Source organism: Anolis carolinensis, chromosome 6 (assembly GCF_035594765.1).
Source record: "Anolis carolinensis isolate JA03-04 chromosome 6, rAnoCar3.1.pri, whole genome shotgun sequence".
In the NCBI taxonomy this organism is placed as follows: Eukaryota; Metazoa; Chordata; class Lepidosauria; order Squamata; family Dactyloidae; genus Anolis; species Anolis carolinensis.
In genome coordinates this window covers 110,251,768-110,270,440 of record NC_085846.1, presented here as the reverse complement: position 1 = coordinate 110,270,440, position 18,673 = coordinate 110,251,768, and positions in this window count along the sequence as shown.

The window sequence follows — 18,673 nt, the reverse complement described above, 5'->3', positions numbered from 1 at the left end:
TCCTTCCCTCCAGTGAGAAGCCAGGCAGTATTTCCTGGAGGATGGACTGGTTGGATCTTCTTGTGGTCCAAGGCACTCTCAGGATTTTCCTCCAACACCTCAGTTCAAAAGTGTCTCTCTTCCTTCACTCAGCCTTCCTTATGGTCCAGCTCTCGCATCCATAGGTTACTATGGGGAATACCATTGCTTTACCTATCCGGATCTTCATTACCAGTGTGATGTCTCTATTCTTCACTATTTTATCGAGATTGGTCATTGCTTTCCTCCCAAGAAGTAAATTTATTCTGATTTCCCTGCTGCAGTCTGTGTCTGCAGTAATTTTCCTGCCTAGAAATACAAAGTCTGTCACTGCCTTCATGTTTTCTCCCTCTATTTTCCAGTTATCAATCAGTCTGGTTGCCACAATCTTGGTTTTTTATATGTTTAACTGCATCCCAGCTTTTGCACTTTCTTCTTTCACCTTGGTTAGAAGGCTCCTCAGCTCCTGTGTTTATTAGGTCAATAAATGGTTGTATGCAGTGCCAATTTCCATATATTAACAATATACAATAGATAAACACAGTAGTATGCTGGTCAAAGATGAGTGTTTTTAGATTTTTCCCATAAAAAGAATGTGCCTGCACAGAGGTTTCAACTGTATTTTGTTTTTGTTTTTTTGCAACTCTTATTCTTGAGGTCACAAGCAGTTCAATTGATTTTGTCCTTGTTGAAGCAGTAACAGTAGGAGCTGAAGGGAAAAAGAGCATTGATCAAATAGGCAGAAGGGAAGACCTGTAAAAAAAACAAAAATACAATTTGAGCAATGCAGAAATTATTACTATAATTCCAAAGCATTTCCTATTGGGACACCTTTCCTTCTTGTCCTGGCCTGGCTCTGAAATTGCAATAGTAAATACAATATATACCAAGATAACATAAAATGTAAGTACTTTCAAATAAATGGAATGGTTAAATTTCTACATCAAGGAGGCAGAACTTAACTATATGCTCATAGAGATACATGGTGGTTGGAAATGCTCCTTCATCAGGGAATTGCAATGTTGTACAACCTAATATGCAAACAAATGGTCTTGTGCATCTGTTTGTGTGATGTATCCTTGCAGTGCACGATGCATATATGCAATGGTACAAGATACATAATTCTACTTCTGCATCGGCATCTACAATGGATATGGATGTTTGCATTAGACAAAAATGTCCAACTCTATAAGACACCAACAGGATTCCAGTTCATGTGTTTTGCTTTTAGAGCATAGCAGGTCCTTTGAAGGGTTGCTCAAAGATAACCGCTTTTGAAGGCATTTTCTGGTTGAAATGCTGCCCAGTCCACATCCAGATAAAGAACCACAAGATTGCCCAAGCAAGGGACCTTGAAATTGCCGTTTCAGACTGGGATCCTCTTGGAGCTTTATCCTAGTGCATCCAAAGGTTTTGCTGGCATAACTAATGTTTTTGGCATTGTATAAGGAAGAATTTGTTTCCTACTGGTTTTGCCAGACTGCACAATGACCTCAAGATGGCATCTAGGAAACAAATCTAAATATGGATGCCAAAATTTATACCTCACCAGCTTCAAACAGGATCTCAGAAGGGCCATTGTCACAGAGTCTTCCCCATTATGTTATATTTCTACTTAAACAATGGGTACAAGTTAGCATATCCAGACGTATAAAAAGCCTTACTCTCTTTCAACCTCTTTTTATGTGTCTTGTACAAAGCCAATGGAAATGTCAGAAGGCAAACAGATTCCCTCATATATTCTCTTACTGATAGACAAGCTGGTCAGATTGGGAGGTTAATCCCAAATTGGTTTGGAGATAACATTACAGTAGAGTCTCACTTATCCAACATTCACTTATCCAACATTCTGGATTATCTAACACAGTTTGCCTTTTAGTAGTCAATGTTTTTGTAGTCAATGTTCTCAATACATTGTGATGTTTTGGTGCTAAATTTGTAAATACAGTAATTACTACATAACATTACCATGTACTGAACTGCTTTTTTCGGTCAATTTGTTGTAAAACATGATGTTTTCGTGCTTAATTTGTAAAATCATAACGTAATTTGATGTTTAATAGGCTTTTCCTTAATCCCTCCTTATTATCCAACATTTTAGCTTTTCTAACGTTCTACCGGCCCGTTTATGTTGGATAAGTGAGATTCTACTGTACTTGAAACAGAAATTGTAGAGGAAAGTAATACATATCAAATAAGATTTACCTAACAAAATGGAAGACTCATGCAGTTGTATAGTTTGTGCTAGAATACAATCGGATTTAGGATTGCTACTAGGATGAAATGAGTCTTGAATAAAGAGTCATTATTTTCATAGCTCAAACCATTACGGAGTTCATTTTATGACCTGCAAATATTAGTTACTATTATGAATCATTTGCTTCCTAAATGTGGATAACCATTAGAAAATTAATTGATAGGGTCTGGTATCCCACAATTTGTGAACCTTTCTCCTCAATAAAGCTTTTATTTGCTGAGCTGTTTACAACTAAGCTACCAATCTTCTAGGCTTTTCTTTTGTTGTATTTCTTTCCTGACCAGAATGGCTTTAAATTTTTAAATTCCAAATCTAATCAATGAGATAACACACCTGATTTAGAACTTACAAGCGTGTGCGGCATGTAAATGGTTCCAGGTAATTGTCCAGGTTCAGGACTGTGACTGCAATGCATTTCTCTTCCCAACACAAGTGCTATTTTCTGTTCATTTGCAGAAAACATGTCACATTTACTTTTAACTCATTTTATTATGCAAGTGGCAAAGGGAGAATAATAACATTTCAGATTTAGGAGAAACAAAAAGATCAGTCACAAGCTGCAAAGCAGAAGAATTTATCTACTAGTTTATGCATTACTAGGAATAGATGAATCTTTTCATTTTGATTTCATTTAGTGCTTCCGTTCCAGGCTTCCATTTATTTCATTCCATTTCTGCATCAGTTTTCAGATTTTTAACACTCAGCAGAAAAATAAATCATGCACATTTTATTGTTCAGACGATTTTTCCTAATATAATGCATTCATGACTGAGATCTTGCATTGGGAGAAATGGTTGCAGTGACATAGCTACATCTAGTCTACATCTACATTGTAGAATTAATGCAGTTAAACACTATTTTATTGGCCATGGATTCACGGGAGTTGTAATGTGAAGAGGCACTGGCACTCTTTGATAGAGAAGAACTTGTAAAATGACACCTCCAATGATTCCATAGCATTGAGCCATGGCAGTTGCAGTGGTGTCAAACTGCTAGAATTCTGCAGTGTAGATGCATCCTTCCACGTGCTTTGTGGGGCAACTTAGACTATCCTTAGCCAGCATAACCAATGGTTATAGGATAATGTGAGTTGCTATTCAAAATCAAACTAGAACATGCCTTAAGAAGGGAGATAAAAAGAATGGTTTAGGGAGCTCAATACATTTAGCCTGGGTGAAGAGGTGGCATGCCATGTTTACATATTTGAAAGGTGATCATACTGTCTACTGAACCAGAGACATAGGGCTCTTCTAAACCTACATTAAAATCTATGACCAGTCCATAGTAGAAGCACTCCAGTCTGGGCCTGGGTGCCACATAGAATCATAGAATAATATGGCCACATGCCATAGCTCTTCAGACATTTCCATCGCACTGGTGGGGTAAAGTCCAGCTGGGCTAAAACTACTCTGTCTCTGTCATTGCAACAGTTAGTCAAGAAGCTCAAAAAATCCCCATTCCTTCTTCTTGGCTGCACAGGTGTCTTTGCTGATGCCAGGCAAGATGCCCACCAATGGATAGGAGCTTTCTGAAGCTCTGTGCTTGGCTACTAAAGTGATGTGTGCAACATGGCTGGTAACCTCAAGGTTGGACTCTTGCAATGCGCTTTATGTTGGGCTACCTTTATACCAAGTTTTGAGACTCCAGTTGGTTCAAAACGTGGTAGCCAAACTAGTTATAGGAACATCCAGGAGTTAGCATATTACACCTATACTAAAATCACTCCGCTGGTGCCAATTAGTTTCTGGGCAAAGTACAAAGTGTTGGTTTTGACCTTTAAAGCCCTACATGCTTTGGATCCAGGTTAGCTACAGGATTGCCTTCTCTAGTATAATCCATCCCTATGGACACTTAGGTCCTCTGAGGGGCAGTTATTCTAACCAGCCAGAACTCGACTGGCAACCATCATCCAAACTCCCTTTTCATCAGCCACCCCAAAACAGTGGAAAGACCTGCTAGAAGAACTCCAATAGCAAAATAAGGTGTTGGAATTTTAAAATCATTTTTTTCCGATGGCCTACCCAGCCAGGTTTAAGCACGAATTTTAAACTTGTGTTTTATGTTTAATCTTTGTTCTGTGTGTTATAATATGTATTTTGTAGAAATATGCTTTAATGTGTGTATTTTATAGAATGTTGTTGAGCACCACCTCCAGAAGCCGGAAATGAAAGGAGAAGCCATCGCCTTTGTTTGTGTTTGTGAGTCTCATTGTATGTGAATGTAAAGGCACTGAATGTTGCTTATATCTGCTGTAAATACTGTAATCTACTCCGAGTCCCCTTGGGGAGAAGGGTACAATAAATAAATAATAAAGTGTGCTGTTGTTGTTGTTGTTGTTGTTGACACAACGGCATTGTATGACACAGCAAACAAGATAGATATGCTGGATTTCGTATCACAAAATCACAAGTCAAACACTTCCCAAGTGTCTAGGACCGTGTGATGTATTTTCGGATGATGCGCGCAGATCCCAGTAGGGTGGCCTTTTGCAGTCAACAGATCGTAACTTTGTCAGTGTCTATTGTTTCCAAATGCCGGCTGAGATCTTTTGGTACGGCACCCAGTGTGCCCATCACCACCGGGACCACCTACACTGGTTTCTGCCAGAGTCTTTGAAGTTCAATCTTTAGGTCCTGATAGCGGCTGAGTTTTTCCTGTTGTTTTTCGTCAATGCGACTGTCACCTGGGATGGCAACATCAATGATCCAAACCTTTTTCTTTTCCACAACTGTGATGTCTGGTGTGTTGTGTTCCAGAACTTTGTCAGTCTGGATTCGGAAGTCCCACAGTATCTTTGCGTGCTCATTTTCCAATACTTTTGCAGGTTTGTGATCCCACCAGTTCTTTGCTGCTGGGAGGTGGTACTTGAGGCATAAGTTCCAATGAATCATTTGGGTCACATAGTTGTGCCTCTGTTTGTAGTCTGTCTGTGCAATTTTCTTACAGCAGCTGAGGATATGATCAATGGTTTCGTCGGTTTCCTTGCACAGTCTGCATTTTGGGTCATCAGCTGATTTTTCAATCTTGGCCTTAATTGCATTTGTTCTGATGGCTTGCTCCTGGGCTGCAAGGATCAGGCCTTCTGTCTCCTTCTTCAATGTCCCATTCGTGAGCCAGAGCCAGGTCTTCTTCTTATCAGCTTTTCCTTCAATTTTGTCAAGGAACTTTCCATGCAATGTTTTGTTGTGCCAACTGTCAGCTCTAGTTTGTAGAGTGGCTTTCTTGTACTGGTTTTTTGTCTGCTGTGCTTTGAGGAGTTTCTGATTTTTGACTTCAATCAAAGCAGGTTCTTCACTTTGCTTTACATATTCTGCCAGGGCATGTTCTTCTTCTTTGACTGCTTGTTTGACTTGTAAGAGTCCTCTGCCCCCTGATTTCTAGGAAGATATAGCCGGTCAACATCACTGCGAGGGTGCAGTGAAAGATGAATGGTCATGAGTTTTCTTGTTGTTATTATTATTATTATTATTATTATTATTATTATTATTATTATTATTATTTCCCATCCCATTTTCAGTGTGGGTCTGTGGGTTTGCTCTGGGTCTCAACTTTGCATTAATTACCAGATGTGCTGTATGCAATGCCCATAACAAGCTGAGTACCTTGGATAGGGCTATTGCAGTAGAGGAGATTCACCTTCTAAGATGACATAAAAACCACCAGCCATCTCTGCTACTGTGTGATGCCATAATGGCCACCAACATGAATAGCTTTCAAAGAGATTTGATAAATGCATGGAGGATAAACCTATCAAGGGCTATTATTTATAATGATGTTAAACTGTTTCTGGCATCAGAGGCAGTGCATGTGGGAGTGTTGTGGAGTTACCATGGACATCCAACTGGTCACTGGGAACAGAAGGCTGGACTGATTAGCCTTTAACCTGATCCAGCATTTCTAATGTCCTTAAAGTGTTTGCAATATATTCTTATTAGAAGGAAAGATAAATATGTTTATCAGCTTTCAAAAAGTTGCTTGGAATATTGCCAGTCAACCAGGTGCTTACAGTTCGTTGTAGATGAATACCACCTGGGCATGTTTGGAGAAGCCAAGATACATCAGTGGTTGTCCATCTTTGGAGGAAAATAACGTGCAAAACCAGTGCTGTAATGGGAAGATTTATGTCTTTCCGCACTTTCCATCTACCTAAAACAAATTAACATCATGCTACTGCTGTAATGATGGAAGTAATCAGGGCAATGTTAATCAAGGAGAATATAATAGTCTGAAAGGGTGTGAGAAATGAATTACCGTAAATGAATATTTGAATTGAGTAATAATTTCATTGCAAAATCTGCAAATGAGGAACTCAAGAGACACATTATTTATCTATCTACCTAGCCTCATCATTAATAAGCTCAAACCATGCGTGTTAGAATGGATCTTGCCAACTCCCCGAGATTACGAGTGTCGCTGAATATCATGTGAATCACTTTTCTATTACTGCGGGTAACAGTTGTTGAGCAGCATATGAAACAACTGTTCACTTGTGTTCAGCAGCATGTGAACAACTGATGTGCTAAGCATCTTATGAGTCACCATTCTGTCATTTTCTATGGCATAGAGTAATTTTTTTTATCATGTCAGAAGCAGCTTGAGAACATACTGCAAGTCGTTTCTGGTGTGAGAGAATTGGCTGTCTACAGAGATGTTGCCCAGGGAGTGCCCGGATGTGTTGCTGGGAGGCTTCTCTCATGTCCACGCAAGCTAGAGCTGACAGACGGGAGCTCACCCCATCTCGCAGATTTGAACTGCCAACCTTCAGGTCAGCAACCCAACCTTCAGGTCAGCAGTTCAGCCGGCACAAGGGTTGCTGATCTGAAGGTTAGTTCCTATGGGGTAAATTTTTATAAGGAACAATTGGGCATTACCCTCTGGGCCATATACTGCTGGATTATTCCAGCACATGGATGCATTATTTCCTCACCTGGAGCAATTAAATGTTACTAGTTCCATTTTGGACAACAGTCCTCAGAATCCCAAAAGATGTCTGGAAAGAGACAAGAACAAACAAGTTTGACTCAATGAAGTTATCAGTTAAGCTGGACAAGGTGAAATTACTTCAATTTATGTTAAAACTAAAGCGAGCCTTTAAGTTGAAAGTTATTAAATGAAGAAGGATCAAAAATCCAACAAGTTTTATGGTAAAAGGTTTTAAACCAAGAAATAGTAAATGCAGTTTGGAAGGTGGGTTTTCCTCTTTGCATCTAGGTAGTTTTCTTGTCTCCTGGTTTAGATATATTTCACTGCAGGCTTTTTAATTAATATTTTTCAGGAAACTGAATTTTCAAGATCCTAATTCTAGCACTTTTGCAAAAAAAATGCATGTGAGAATCAGTAATAAAATAACTCATTAAAAATCACTGAAGGCATTTTTCAAGTTAATTCTGTTAAGACTTTTAGTATGTATAACTTAAATTTAAATAGCAGTTCAACATAACTTAGTAGTTAATTCCCCATCCCAATTTTAGCAGAAAGTTATTATAATATTATTGTTATTTATATGCCAGCTTCTCTCTCTTAAAAGAGACTCAAAATGTCAAAGAGACTCGAAGTTAGGTTTTAACAATTAACTTGGGTATATATGGCTTGGAGAAAGGAAAGCTGAGCAGGCACATGGTAGCCCTGTTTAAATATTTGAAAGGGGGTCACATTGAGGAGAGAGCAAGTTTATTTTCTGCTGCTTTGGAGAATAGGACACAATGGAGCAAAAGATTCAAATTGCAGGAAAGGAGACTCCGTCTGAAGATTAGTAAGAACTTCCTAATGGCAAGATGTGTTCAGCTGTGGAATATGCTGCATTGCGAGGGGTGAGGTCTCCTTTTCTGGGGGTTTTCAAGCAGAGGATGGATGGCCATCTGTCAGGGGTGTTTTAATTGTGTTTTCCAGCATGGGAGGGAATTAAACTGGATCGTCCTTTTGGTCTCTTCCAGCTTTATGACTCTATAATTATAACTTGAACTGTATTCAACTAGTGCTCCTGTTTCTGCATTGAGTAATATGGTGAGCAAAAAAGGCTGTGAATCAGCCTGCACGGTAAGGAAATAATAGCTACATGTAGGTAAAGGTAAAGGTTTTTCCCTGACATTAAATCCAGTCATGTCCAACTCTGGAGGTTGGTGCTCATCTCCATTTCTAAGCTGAAGAGACGGCGTTGCCCATAGACACCTTCAAGGTCATGTGGCCGGCATGACTGCATGGAGGGTCGTTACCTTCCTGCCAGAGCAGTACCTATTGATCTACTCACATGTACATGTTTTTGAACTGCTAGGTTGGCAGAAGCTGGGGCTAACAGTGGGAGCTCAACCCACTCCCCAGATTCTAATCACGACCTTTCGGTCAGCATGTTCAGCAGCTCAGCAGTTTAACCTGCTGCAACATTGGGGGCTTCGTATATTGTATCAAATGGTGAGATGAACAGGAGATATATGCCCGTCTGAACTCTGCATGCCGTTGTTTCCTCCCATAGCTTGCTTCCAGTGCCAAATATTTTAACTTTAAGAAGGTTTTGGAAGCTCCATATGCTCCACACTGGAAAAATTACTACCGCATTTATTCCAGTGCCATGAAATCTTATGCGGACCTCAAATTTCAAAACTCTGAAACCAAAAAAAGAGTATTTCCTGTGGGATGTAATGCACAGTGGCAAAAAGTGCACTCTTTGGGTTGCTGTGAGTTTTCCGGGCTGCATGGCCATGTTCCAGAAGGAGAGAATGTTCCAGTGATTCTGGCCATGAAAGCCTTCGACAATGCAGTGCACTCTTTGTAATTTGACCATTAGAGTTGTTGCATGCGTAGAATTAGACAAAAGTGTCAGGACACCAAATCTTCCGCCAATGGAAAACAAACCTTGGGGTGCATCTATGCTGTAGACCAGGCATGGGAAAACTTTGGCCCTCCCTCCAGGTGTTTTGGACTTCAACTCCCACCATTCCTAACAGCCAGTAGGCTGTTAGGAATGGTGGGAGTTGAAGTCCAAAACACCTGGAGGGAGGGCCAAAGTTTGCCCATGCCTGCTGTAGAATGAATCCACTTTAAATGCATATATCGTTCCAGCTCTTGTGCTCATCAATTTGTGTCAAACGCTAAAGGCGATCGAGACCCAGGCAGTCATCCCTGTCATAGTTTTAGTGTTTCATTTTTAGAGCATTTGTTTAACTACAAAGGTTAAGATGATTTGTGGAGGAATCTCGTATAAGAAATAATCATCTCTGCGGCTCAATCTCATTTTTTAATACTTGCCATTTTCCCCTCCAGGCACTTTCCCTCTCATCCAGAGTTTTAGCAAAAGCTATTAAAATTGGCAGGAAGCTGTCTAAGGGTAAGTAATGTAGCTGTGTGTGTCTTTTTAAAAAAGCAACCGAAATATACTCAATTTAATATGCTCCACCTTAAAAAAAAAAGAAGAACCCTCTTTTCTGCTTAATTCTTTGTTCTTTTTTTAATTAGGTGGCAGATAATGAAGGGTTCATGTAATCAGGCATTTGAGCAGAATTAGTGCTTCTTTCTGCATCTTGCTGTTAATTCTAATAATTTATTTCCTAGATGAGCAAAACATTGAAGTTTATCTCTTCTGGGGTTCTATGAATCAATATAGTTTTCATTCTGAATTCCATTCCAGTGACTTACGGCTTGATCTTAAAATTTGTTGCAGCAAAAATGGAATATATTTGCTGCCTACTGTGTCAGGACACTGTTACAAAGCATGATGTAAAACTTGTATTGCTTGCAAGAACGGAACAAACAATGGCAATGTACAGCAATACTCAAAGCCAGAAGTAAAGACATGGCCACAAACATTTGCTACTTCATTGTGAGTTTTCCGGGCTTTTGGCCATGTTCCAGAAGCATTCTCTCCTGATGTTTTGCCCACATCTATGGCAGGAATCCTCAGAGGTTGTGAAAGCCTTTGACAACACATTTGCTACTCTACCGTTAAGACTACAATTCATAGCACAATTTCCTGAAATTATATTGCATTTAATTTAATTCAATGCAGTGAGTCTTCTACCATTTTTAGAATCAAATTGGAAACTAATTCTGTCTTATTATTTCAAATTAGCCATGGCTATACAAACAAGGTCAACAAGTGCTTAGATGCTGCATGTTATTTTTAAATTCAAGTGGACCAAAGCACCTTCCAGTTCAGCTGCCAATGGCTAATGGAGTTCAGTGGTATATTAATGGCTTTCAATTGACCTCAGCTAATAGGATGGAGGCTTATTTAAAATATTGAGGACTAGCAACATGTTAGCTAAGTTCCATTTTTCACAATTCTGGAAAGCTCAAAGCATGTAATCTATAGAACAGTATTCCTGATAAGGAAATATGTAGCTCTTTTTACGAGTTAATAATGCCTCCAAGGTTTCTGCTCCACTCAAAAACAATTTTAATTTGAGGCATGTATGTGGGTTGTGCAGATAGAGAGCAGAAATGATACAGACTTATTAAACTCTGAGGATTAAGAAGTTTTAAAAGTTGATTAGAAGAAAAATGATGAGTCCACTCTTTACCACTCCGGGTTTTCTGAATAAAGTGCCCCATAAAGGTTGGCAGTTCGAATCTGGCGAGCAGAGTGAGCTCCCGCTGTTAGCCCCAGCTTCTGCCAACCTAGCAGTTTGAAAACATGCCAATGTGAGTAGATCAATAGGTACAGCTTCTGTGGGAAAGTAACGGTGCTCCATGCAGTCATGCCAGCCACATGACATTGGAGGTGTCTACAGACAACACCAGCTCTTCGGCTTAGAAATGGAGATGAGCAGCAACCCCCAGAGTCGGACACAACTAGACTTAATTTCAGAGGAAATCTTTACCTTTACCTTTTAAGGTACTTCAAACATGCCTTTATATGTGCAAATCTACAACAGATACCATGTTTGGTATGATGAGTGTGCAGAACTCTGTGTAAGCATGCTCTGTTGCATGTGTTCTGAGATGCTTTCTTTCCAGCTCATGTGCCCAGGGGCAAAGCACTCTGAGTTCATGTAGTTATTGGTAACACTGAAAAGGGAAAGAAATAACTTACTATAGGGCTGGAATAGCAAAGGGATTGCCATATATATGACCACCCATGATGGATTTAGGCTGAAAAAGAGTAGGAGTTATGAGGTCCTACTAAAGATGGTTTACGATAGGGTTCACTGCCAATATGCATCCAGATGCAGACTTCGCATCTTGTATTTTGGTGGATGGAAATGTGTGCGTGTAAGTTTAATATCAAAGTGCCGGACTCAAATGTAAATCTGGACACAACTTTTTATGGTTGTGAAATGATCTCATTTTTTCATTAGCTGTAATACATTTCTTGTTCTTAATTCACTACCAAAGATGCCCTGAACTATTGACTCACATAATTAGCTAAAATATTGCAGCTCCAGGAGGGAAAGAAGCATCACATGTAAGACGTTCTCTGTATAAACGGGTGTGAAGTCCTCATAATGTATGATGGTGTTTGGGCACCAGAACTGCACTGCCTCCATCCTTGTTTCTCATAGTAGCCAGTCCTTCCTGGAACACATTTTCAGCAATTTATATTTAGTAATTTTCTGGGGACTTTAGCATTATAGGAGTGCAATGCAAGTGTTCCCTTCAAACCACTTTTACAACTCCAGGTTAAAGATCTGCCTGCAGAGGAAGAAGCTGGTGCTGCCCATTTGTTATTTTTCTGATGCAACTTGGGAAAGGAAATAAAGAAGACTCGGGCAAGCATAATTTAACATTCCCCATGTAACTGGCTTTATAGATAGCTGCAAATGAAGCAGCCAACTTTCCCTTGGTTTAATTTCACAGCTATCCTGGAAGCATCCATCTCCATGAAGCTTTCGAAAGATAATCTACCTGGCCTGGATTTACCAGAGGGATATTTATAAGGCAGTAACACATAAATAAGTTCCACCTTTAGTAGGTCTATAAATATATTTCTAGGCGTAGACACCAAGGCGTCTCCAACCCCCTCTAATTTGCAAGATGTGACCCAGTGTCTCCGGTTATTTTGAAACATCCTTCGGCATCCAGTTTTCCTATTTCGGGTTGCACAAAGGAGCATGTGTCCTTACAAATAAGAAGGGCAGCGGAGAACGTTTGGTCTGATGAGATACTGGCTGGACATTGGAAAGCAGAGGACAGTGGTCGGAAACATATTTCTTAAATGGCATGCAGGACACTATCTGCTGTGTAAAAACTTTGATTTGAGAGTGTTTGCTTCCACCAAGATGGTGTGTTATAGTTCTTAAGTTGCCAGAATGGGACTGGACATGTTCATATGGAAACCTTTGCTCAACCACGAAGATCTCTGAACCATTGGGTCCAGAGAAGCAGTAGAGGAAGGAGATGGACAAAACATAAATTTTCCTCCATGGCAGTGGCCAATTTTTCATCCACTTCCTCTGCATCCACTCTGAATCAAATGTGAGTTCTGAATCCTAGTTCAATATGAGAGTTCCCATTCAGCTGAGTGGATTCAGCAGTGGTAAAAACCAAACAAGTTATGCTGCATTCATCGTAGTGGGTCTGAAATGAGTTACAATAAACCTACGATATATTGCAGGCCCCTTCCATGTGTCAAATGCCCCTGCAGAAATGTAAGGTGGACCAGACTGTAAAAGATATTGCTGAAACTTTAGACCAGTGGTTCTCAACCTGTGGATCTCCAAGTGTTTTGGCCTACAACTTCCAGAAATCCCAACCAGTTTACCAGTTGTTAGGATTTCTGGGAATTGAAGGCCAAAACATCTGGGGACCCACAAATTGAGAACCATTGCTTTAGACATAAAGTGGCCTTCTGAAAGGAACTGATGAAAAGAATGCTGTGGATGCAGTTTACCTGGATTTTAATAAGGCCTTCAACAAGGTTCCCCATGACCTTTTGGCCAACAAACTAGTCAAATATGGACTAGGCAAAAGTATGGTTAAGTGGATCTGTAATTGGCTAAGTGAATGAACCAAAAGGGTGCTCACCAATGCATCTTCTTTATCCTGGAAAGAAGTGACAAGTGGAGTGCTGCAGGGTTTTGCCCTGGGCCCGGTTTTGTTTAACATCTTTATTAATGACCTAGATGAAGGGCTAGAAGACATGATCATCAAGTTTGCAGGCAACACCAAATTGGGAGGGATTGCCAACACTCCAGAAGACAGGAGCAGAATTCAAAATATCTTAACAGATTAGAGAGATAATTGGCCAAAACTAACACAAAGAAGTTCAACAGGGACAAATGCAAGATACCCCACTAAGGCAGAACAAATGAAATACAAAAATACAGAACAGGCGACGCCTGACACGACAGCAGGCTGTGTGAAAAAGATCTTGGAGTCCTCGTGGAGAGGAAGGTGAACATGAGCAACAATATGATGTGGCAGCAAAAAAAAGAAGCCAATGGGATTTTGGCCTGCGTAAATTGGAGTCTAGGAAGCCATGCTATCCCTCTATTTTGCCTTGATCAGACCACATGTGGAATCACACTGTTTCCAATTCTGGGCACTGCAATTTAAGGCAGATGTGGAATGCGTCCATAGGAGGGTGACTAAAATAATCAATGGTCTGGAGAACAAGCCCTATGGGGAGCAGCTTAAAGAACTGGGCATGTTTAGTATGCAGAAGAGGAGACATAATAGCCATGTATAAATATGTGAGGGGAAGTCCTAGGGAGGAGGGAGCAAGCTTGTTTTCTGCTGCCCTGGAGACTAGGACATGGAACAATGGCTTTAAACTACAGAAAAGGAGATTCCACCTGAACATTAGGAAGAACTTCCTCACTATGAGAGCTGTTCAGCAGTGGAACTCTCTGCCGTGCAGTGTACTGGGGGCTCCCTTTTGGAGGTTTTTAAGCAGAGACTGGATGGCCATCTGTCGGGTGTGCTTTGAATGCGATTTTCCTGCTTCTTGGCAGAATGGATTGGATTGGATGGCCCACAAGATCTCTTCCAACTCTGATTCTATGATAGCTTCTGAATGATGTCAATAGCTGTACATGCTCAAATCAAATACTTGAGGAAATATTAGCAGAAAAATCTGAGATCTTTGGGGATCCAGATTCTCCACTGGAGAGTTACAGTGGGATTTTCAGAATCAGGTGAGACAACATCCTTGGCCAACGTCTTGCAAACCGAATTGGTAGTAATAGCCCTTTCTGGGGACAGAGTAAGTCTGGTAGCCACTTATCGACTGGGTGCTACACAAAATAATACCCTGCTTGTCCCAGTATCTTCTTTCCTCACCAATGTGTGTATGGAGAGCCAGCACTGTACTACAGCTCTGTAGTCCAGGGTCACAAATATCAATTTAGCCAAGAAAATCCAGTGGATGACCTTGGACAAGCCGATCTCCCTGAGCCACAGAGGGAGGGTTAGGCAAACTGAACAAATCTTGCCATTGAAAACCCCATTATCACTTTGCCATAGGTGGGTATAATTCTGAAATGACTTTAAGGTACAGAACAACAACAGCCGCTCTTTACATGACCCCAAGCTGCGAAGGCCAGTGTTAATTTCATGGCAATCCAAATGCAGAATTCCTATTTCATGCTTGATGGAAGGGGAGAGGGTGTTATAACCTGATCTAATTTTTCAGGGCATTTCCTGAACTAATAGTTCTGTTCTGACTTGGATCCTGTTGTTGCAGCCATAAAGTCATCGCCATGCTCTGTGCCTTTTCCTGAGATCGTCCTGCTCTGTATATTCTTCGAAGACTCTAATCTAATCTAGGCCAGACCCTTCCAACTCTGTTGGCAGCTTGGCTGTTTTGAAGCTGATCAAGTGATGTCTTTCTCTGGCTTTTTCTGCATATGCCATTGATGTACCCTGTTCCTCTGGCCATGTGTGCTGCGGAAGCATCTGGTTGCACTGTAGGAGCTGAGCTGGAAACTGCTCTGTTGCTTCTAATGGCAGCTTCTAAAAGATAAATGCTTAAAAAATGAATGGATGTTATTCATTTTCCTCACTGTCAGGGCTGCTCCCACTGCCTTTCAGTCTGCATGCAAAAATCCTGGTGTTATGCTTAGCTAGCATCTGTCTGCATCTGCATTTGCTGCTGACTGACAGGAAGTGCAATTTAAGTCAAACAGCACCAGACTGAGATTTGCAATAAATATAGCACAGATTAAGAGTGAAATTGTCAGAATTGGTCTATGTGTGTGGGGGGTATGTATAGGGCAACATTTTATCCAACCTGGGTATTCCTCCCAATGCATTGCTTAAGAGTTTGAAAAAGTAGCTTTGGACAGTAGCAGTTTGTGGCTTCCATGTCAGTTATCAATAAGTCCAGTCAGAGCATTAGTCTGAACTTTACAGGTGCTACGAATGCATTCACACATTAATGAAGTTTGATATCACTTTAAATGTTTTGGAGTCACGAAAGCTGTAGTTTTACAAGGTCTTTAGCATTCTCTGCAAAGAGTGCTGGTGCCTCATCAATCTACAAAGTCAAAGACTCCATAGCATTGAGCCATGGTGGTTGAAGTGGTGTCAAACCTCATTCATTCTACATCTAGTTCACTGCTATGAGAAAGGGAATGGTGGACTATAGTGTAGTTTTCCCCCCTTCCACATTTATATACTGTATTTTTTCAATTCTAAGGCACACTTTTTAACTATATAAAATCTCTAAAATTGGGGTGCTTTTATGGCTTCATCTACACTGTCGTTATAATGCAGATTGAACTCAAATACAGGCAGTCCACAAGTTATGAACAAGATAGGTTCTGTAGGTTTGTTCTTAAGTTGAATTTGTACATAGGTCAGAACAGTTACATTTTTAAGTGTAATTCCAGCCATAATATATATCTTTTAAAGCTTTGGAGAACATGGGAACAGCTTAACATTGTGTAACATTTGTTTTTCTAACTTCGCCCCTTTTCAGAAGATTTCACTCACTTCCTGTCTCTGTGATAATTGGATTTTGAACATTTTGGCTTGTGGTGAGAACAAGGATTGGTGATACAGCTTCTGTGGAGACCCCTTTCCCCCATGATAATAACTCTTTAAGGAGTGAATTTTCCTTCTCTCACTTCCCGTTGTCTCACCTCAATTCTTAACTACCCTGTTTCCCCGAAAATAAGACAGTGTCTTATATTAATTTTTGCTCCCAAAGATGCGCTAGGTCTTATTTTCAGGGGATGTCTTATTTTTCCACCTTTATTTCCATGTACAACAATCTATGGTATGTACATTTACCGATCCTGCATGCTTCTAAACAAAAATTTTACTAGGTCTTACTTTCGAGGGAGGCCTTATATTTAGCAATTCAGCAAAACCTCTACTAGGTCTTATTTTCTGGGGATGTCTTATTTTAGGGGAAACAGGGTATGAGTAGTTTGTAACTTTGTACTGCTTGTAATCCAGTTCAGTCTGCAATTTATGAGTCCACACTGGCCACATAATGCAGTTCAAACTGCATTATATAGCAGTGTAGATGGGCCTCAGGACCACATGTGTATCTTATGTATCTTTGGTGGTAGTAATGAAATTAGGGTGCGTCTTCCAATTGATGGCATCGTCTAATTGAAGAAATATGATATTAGTCTGATATATTTATAAATGAAGAAAAAAAACTATCATGTAAATATTCATAAGCACATTAGTATGCTGAAATACTAAGGCTGGAATCAGGTGAATGTTCACTCAGAAGTAAGTCTCTGCTAAATACAGTGCGGCTTCTCTTTGGGCAGGAACATATGAAAATAATAATTGTATTGAGTGCTAGCCATGACAACTAAATAGTATGCTTAGTGCTAAACTGCAGAAAAGAGCTGCTCTTGTATTAGTACAAGTTGCGCCATTTAGCAGGTGAACCATTTAAGGCCAACTTCTTGGCCTTAAATGATGATCTTTAATTCACCTTCATTAACTTTCCAAGGATTTGACTTACTTTCATCTTGCGCTGGTAGTTGCTCCACTTCTCCCTCAGCCCAGGAGGAAGGCCACTCGTTTTTTTTCTGAGCTTTGAGAGAAGAAAGGAACCGGGATGCCCCATGTCAATAACTGCTTTAGGAAAATGTATATTTGGAAAGGTTAATCCATTGGCAGAATTACCTCTCCCCCAGAGGCCAGCATTGAAAGTCTCACATCTTTTGAAGTCTTCTGCAAGGATTATGAGTTCCTAGTGGCAAGGTTTTTCAGTTCCTCCTGTACACCGAAATGGGGTGATTGGATATAACCATTTAAATGCACACTTTGAAAGACTGCTAACTTTCCAAAGTTGTCCCAAGTGTTTGATAATTTTATTTTCAAAGTACAGTCAAAATGATTAAACAATATTTGTTGAAATACAACATATTGCAAAGGTTTAATCAAGCATTGAAAATGTCGACAATTTGAATTTATTACTAAAGCTTGCATCTTTGCAGTCAAACCTAATTTAAACAATGTGGTCCCTAATATCATGTTCCTTTGGCAGTCTTGGACCTTTATTCAGAAGTTTCAAAAGTTAAGTTTTTAGTTTCAGTTAGGCACTATGAAAAATATAAATGCAGTATGTGTTGGGGCTTGTTAAAGCTAGAGGGCTCTCGGGGGCAAGAAATCCAGATTTTTTTACATGCAGCTTGATGTCATGCATGTTTCAAAAATGTATTCACTTCAATGAAACTCTCTCTCAATTACTGGATTTCCTATGATCCAGTATTCTACCCATTCTGTTGACTCCAGTGCTGAAATATTATTAGTTCCAACACCGATTTTGCATCTAATGACAACAATAGAAATGGGGGCATTTTACCCCCTTGACCTTTTAGCTGCCATTTGGGTTATGTCTGAGTTTTATCTGTCTGTTTGTTTATTATTTATTTATTTATTTAATAATCTACCTTTTCTTAGTATGGAAATAAGCTAATACGTCACTGAACAAAACTGTTGCTTGAAGAACTAGAGGATATCTCCTTACAACCTCTGAGGATGCCTGCCATAGATGTGGGCGAAACGTCAGGAGAAAATACTTCTGGAACATGGCCATATAGCCCGGAAAACATACAACAACCCTATGATCCCGGCCATGAAAGCTTTCGACCACACATATTACCCTTGACTTTTGTAGTGAGTCATATCTTTTTATGATATGTTCGAATTATGACAGTCTCAGTTTAGTCATTTTGGCTCCTAGGGAGAGTTCTGGCCTGAGTTGTTCTAATTCGTCTTCACCTACAGTTTGGCAAATGGTGAATATCTGGAAGGCTGAGCCATCCCATGGGGAAACCAACCTCCCTTAGCTATTCTGTCTGGCAGGATATCTTGGCTTCCATTTTTGAAAAGGCACTAATTTCATTTTGAAAGCTCTGCAAATTTAACTGTGTAAGATGTGTTTTATAACAACCTGGAGGAGGACTGCTGCACAGGACCAGGCTGTGGCACAGCTGGTTAGTAGCCAGCTGCAATAAATCAGTACTGACTGAAAGGTCATGAGTTCGAAGCCAG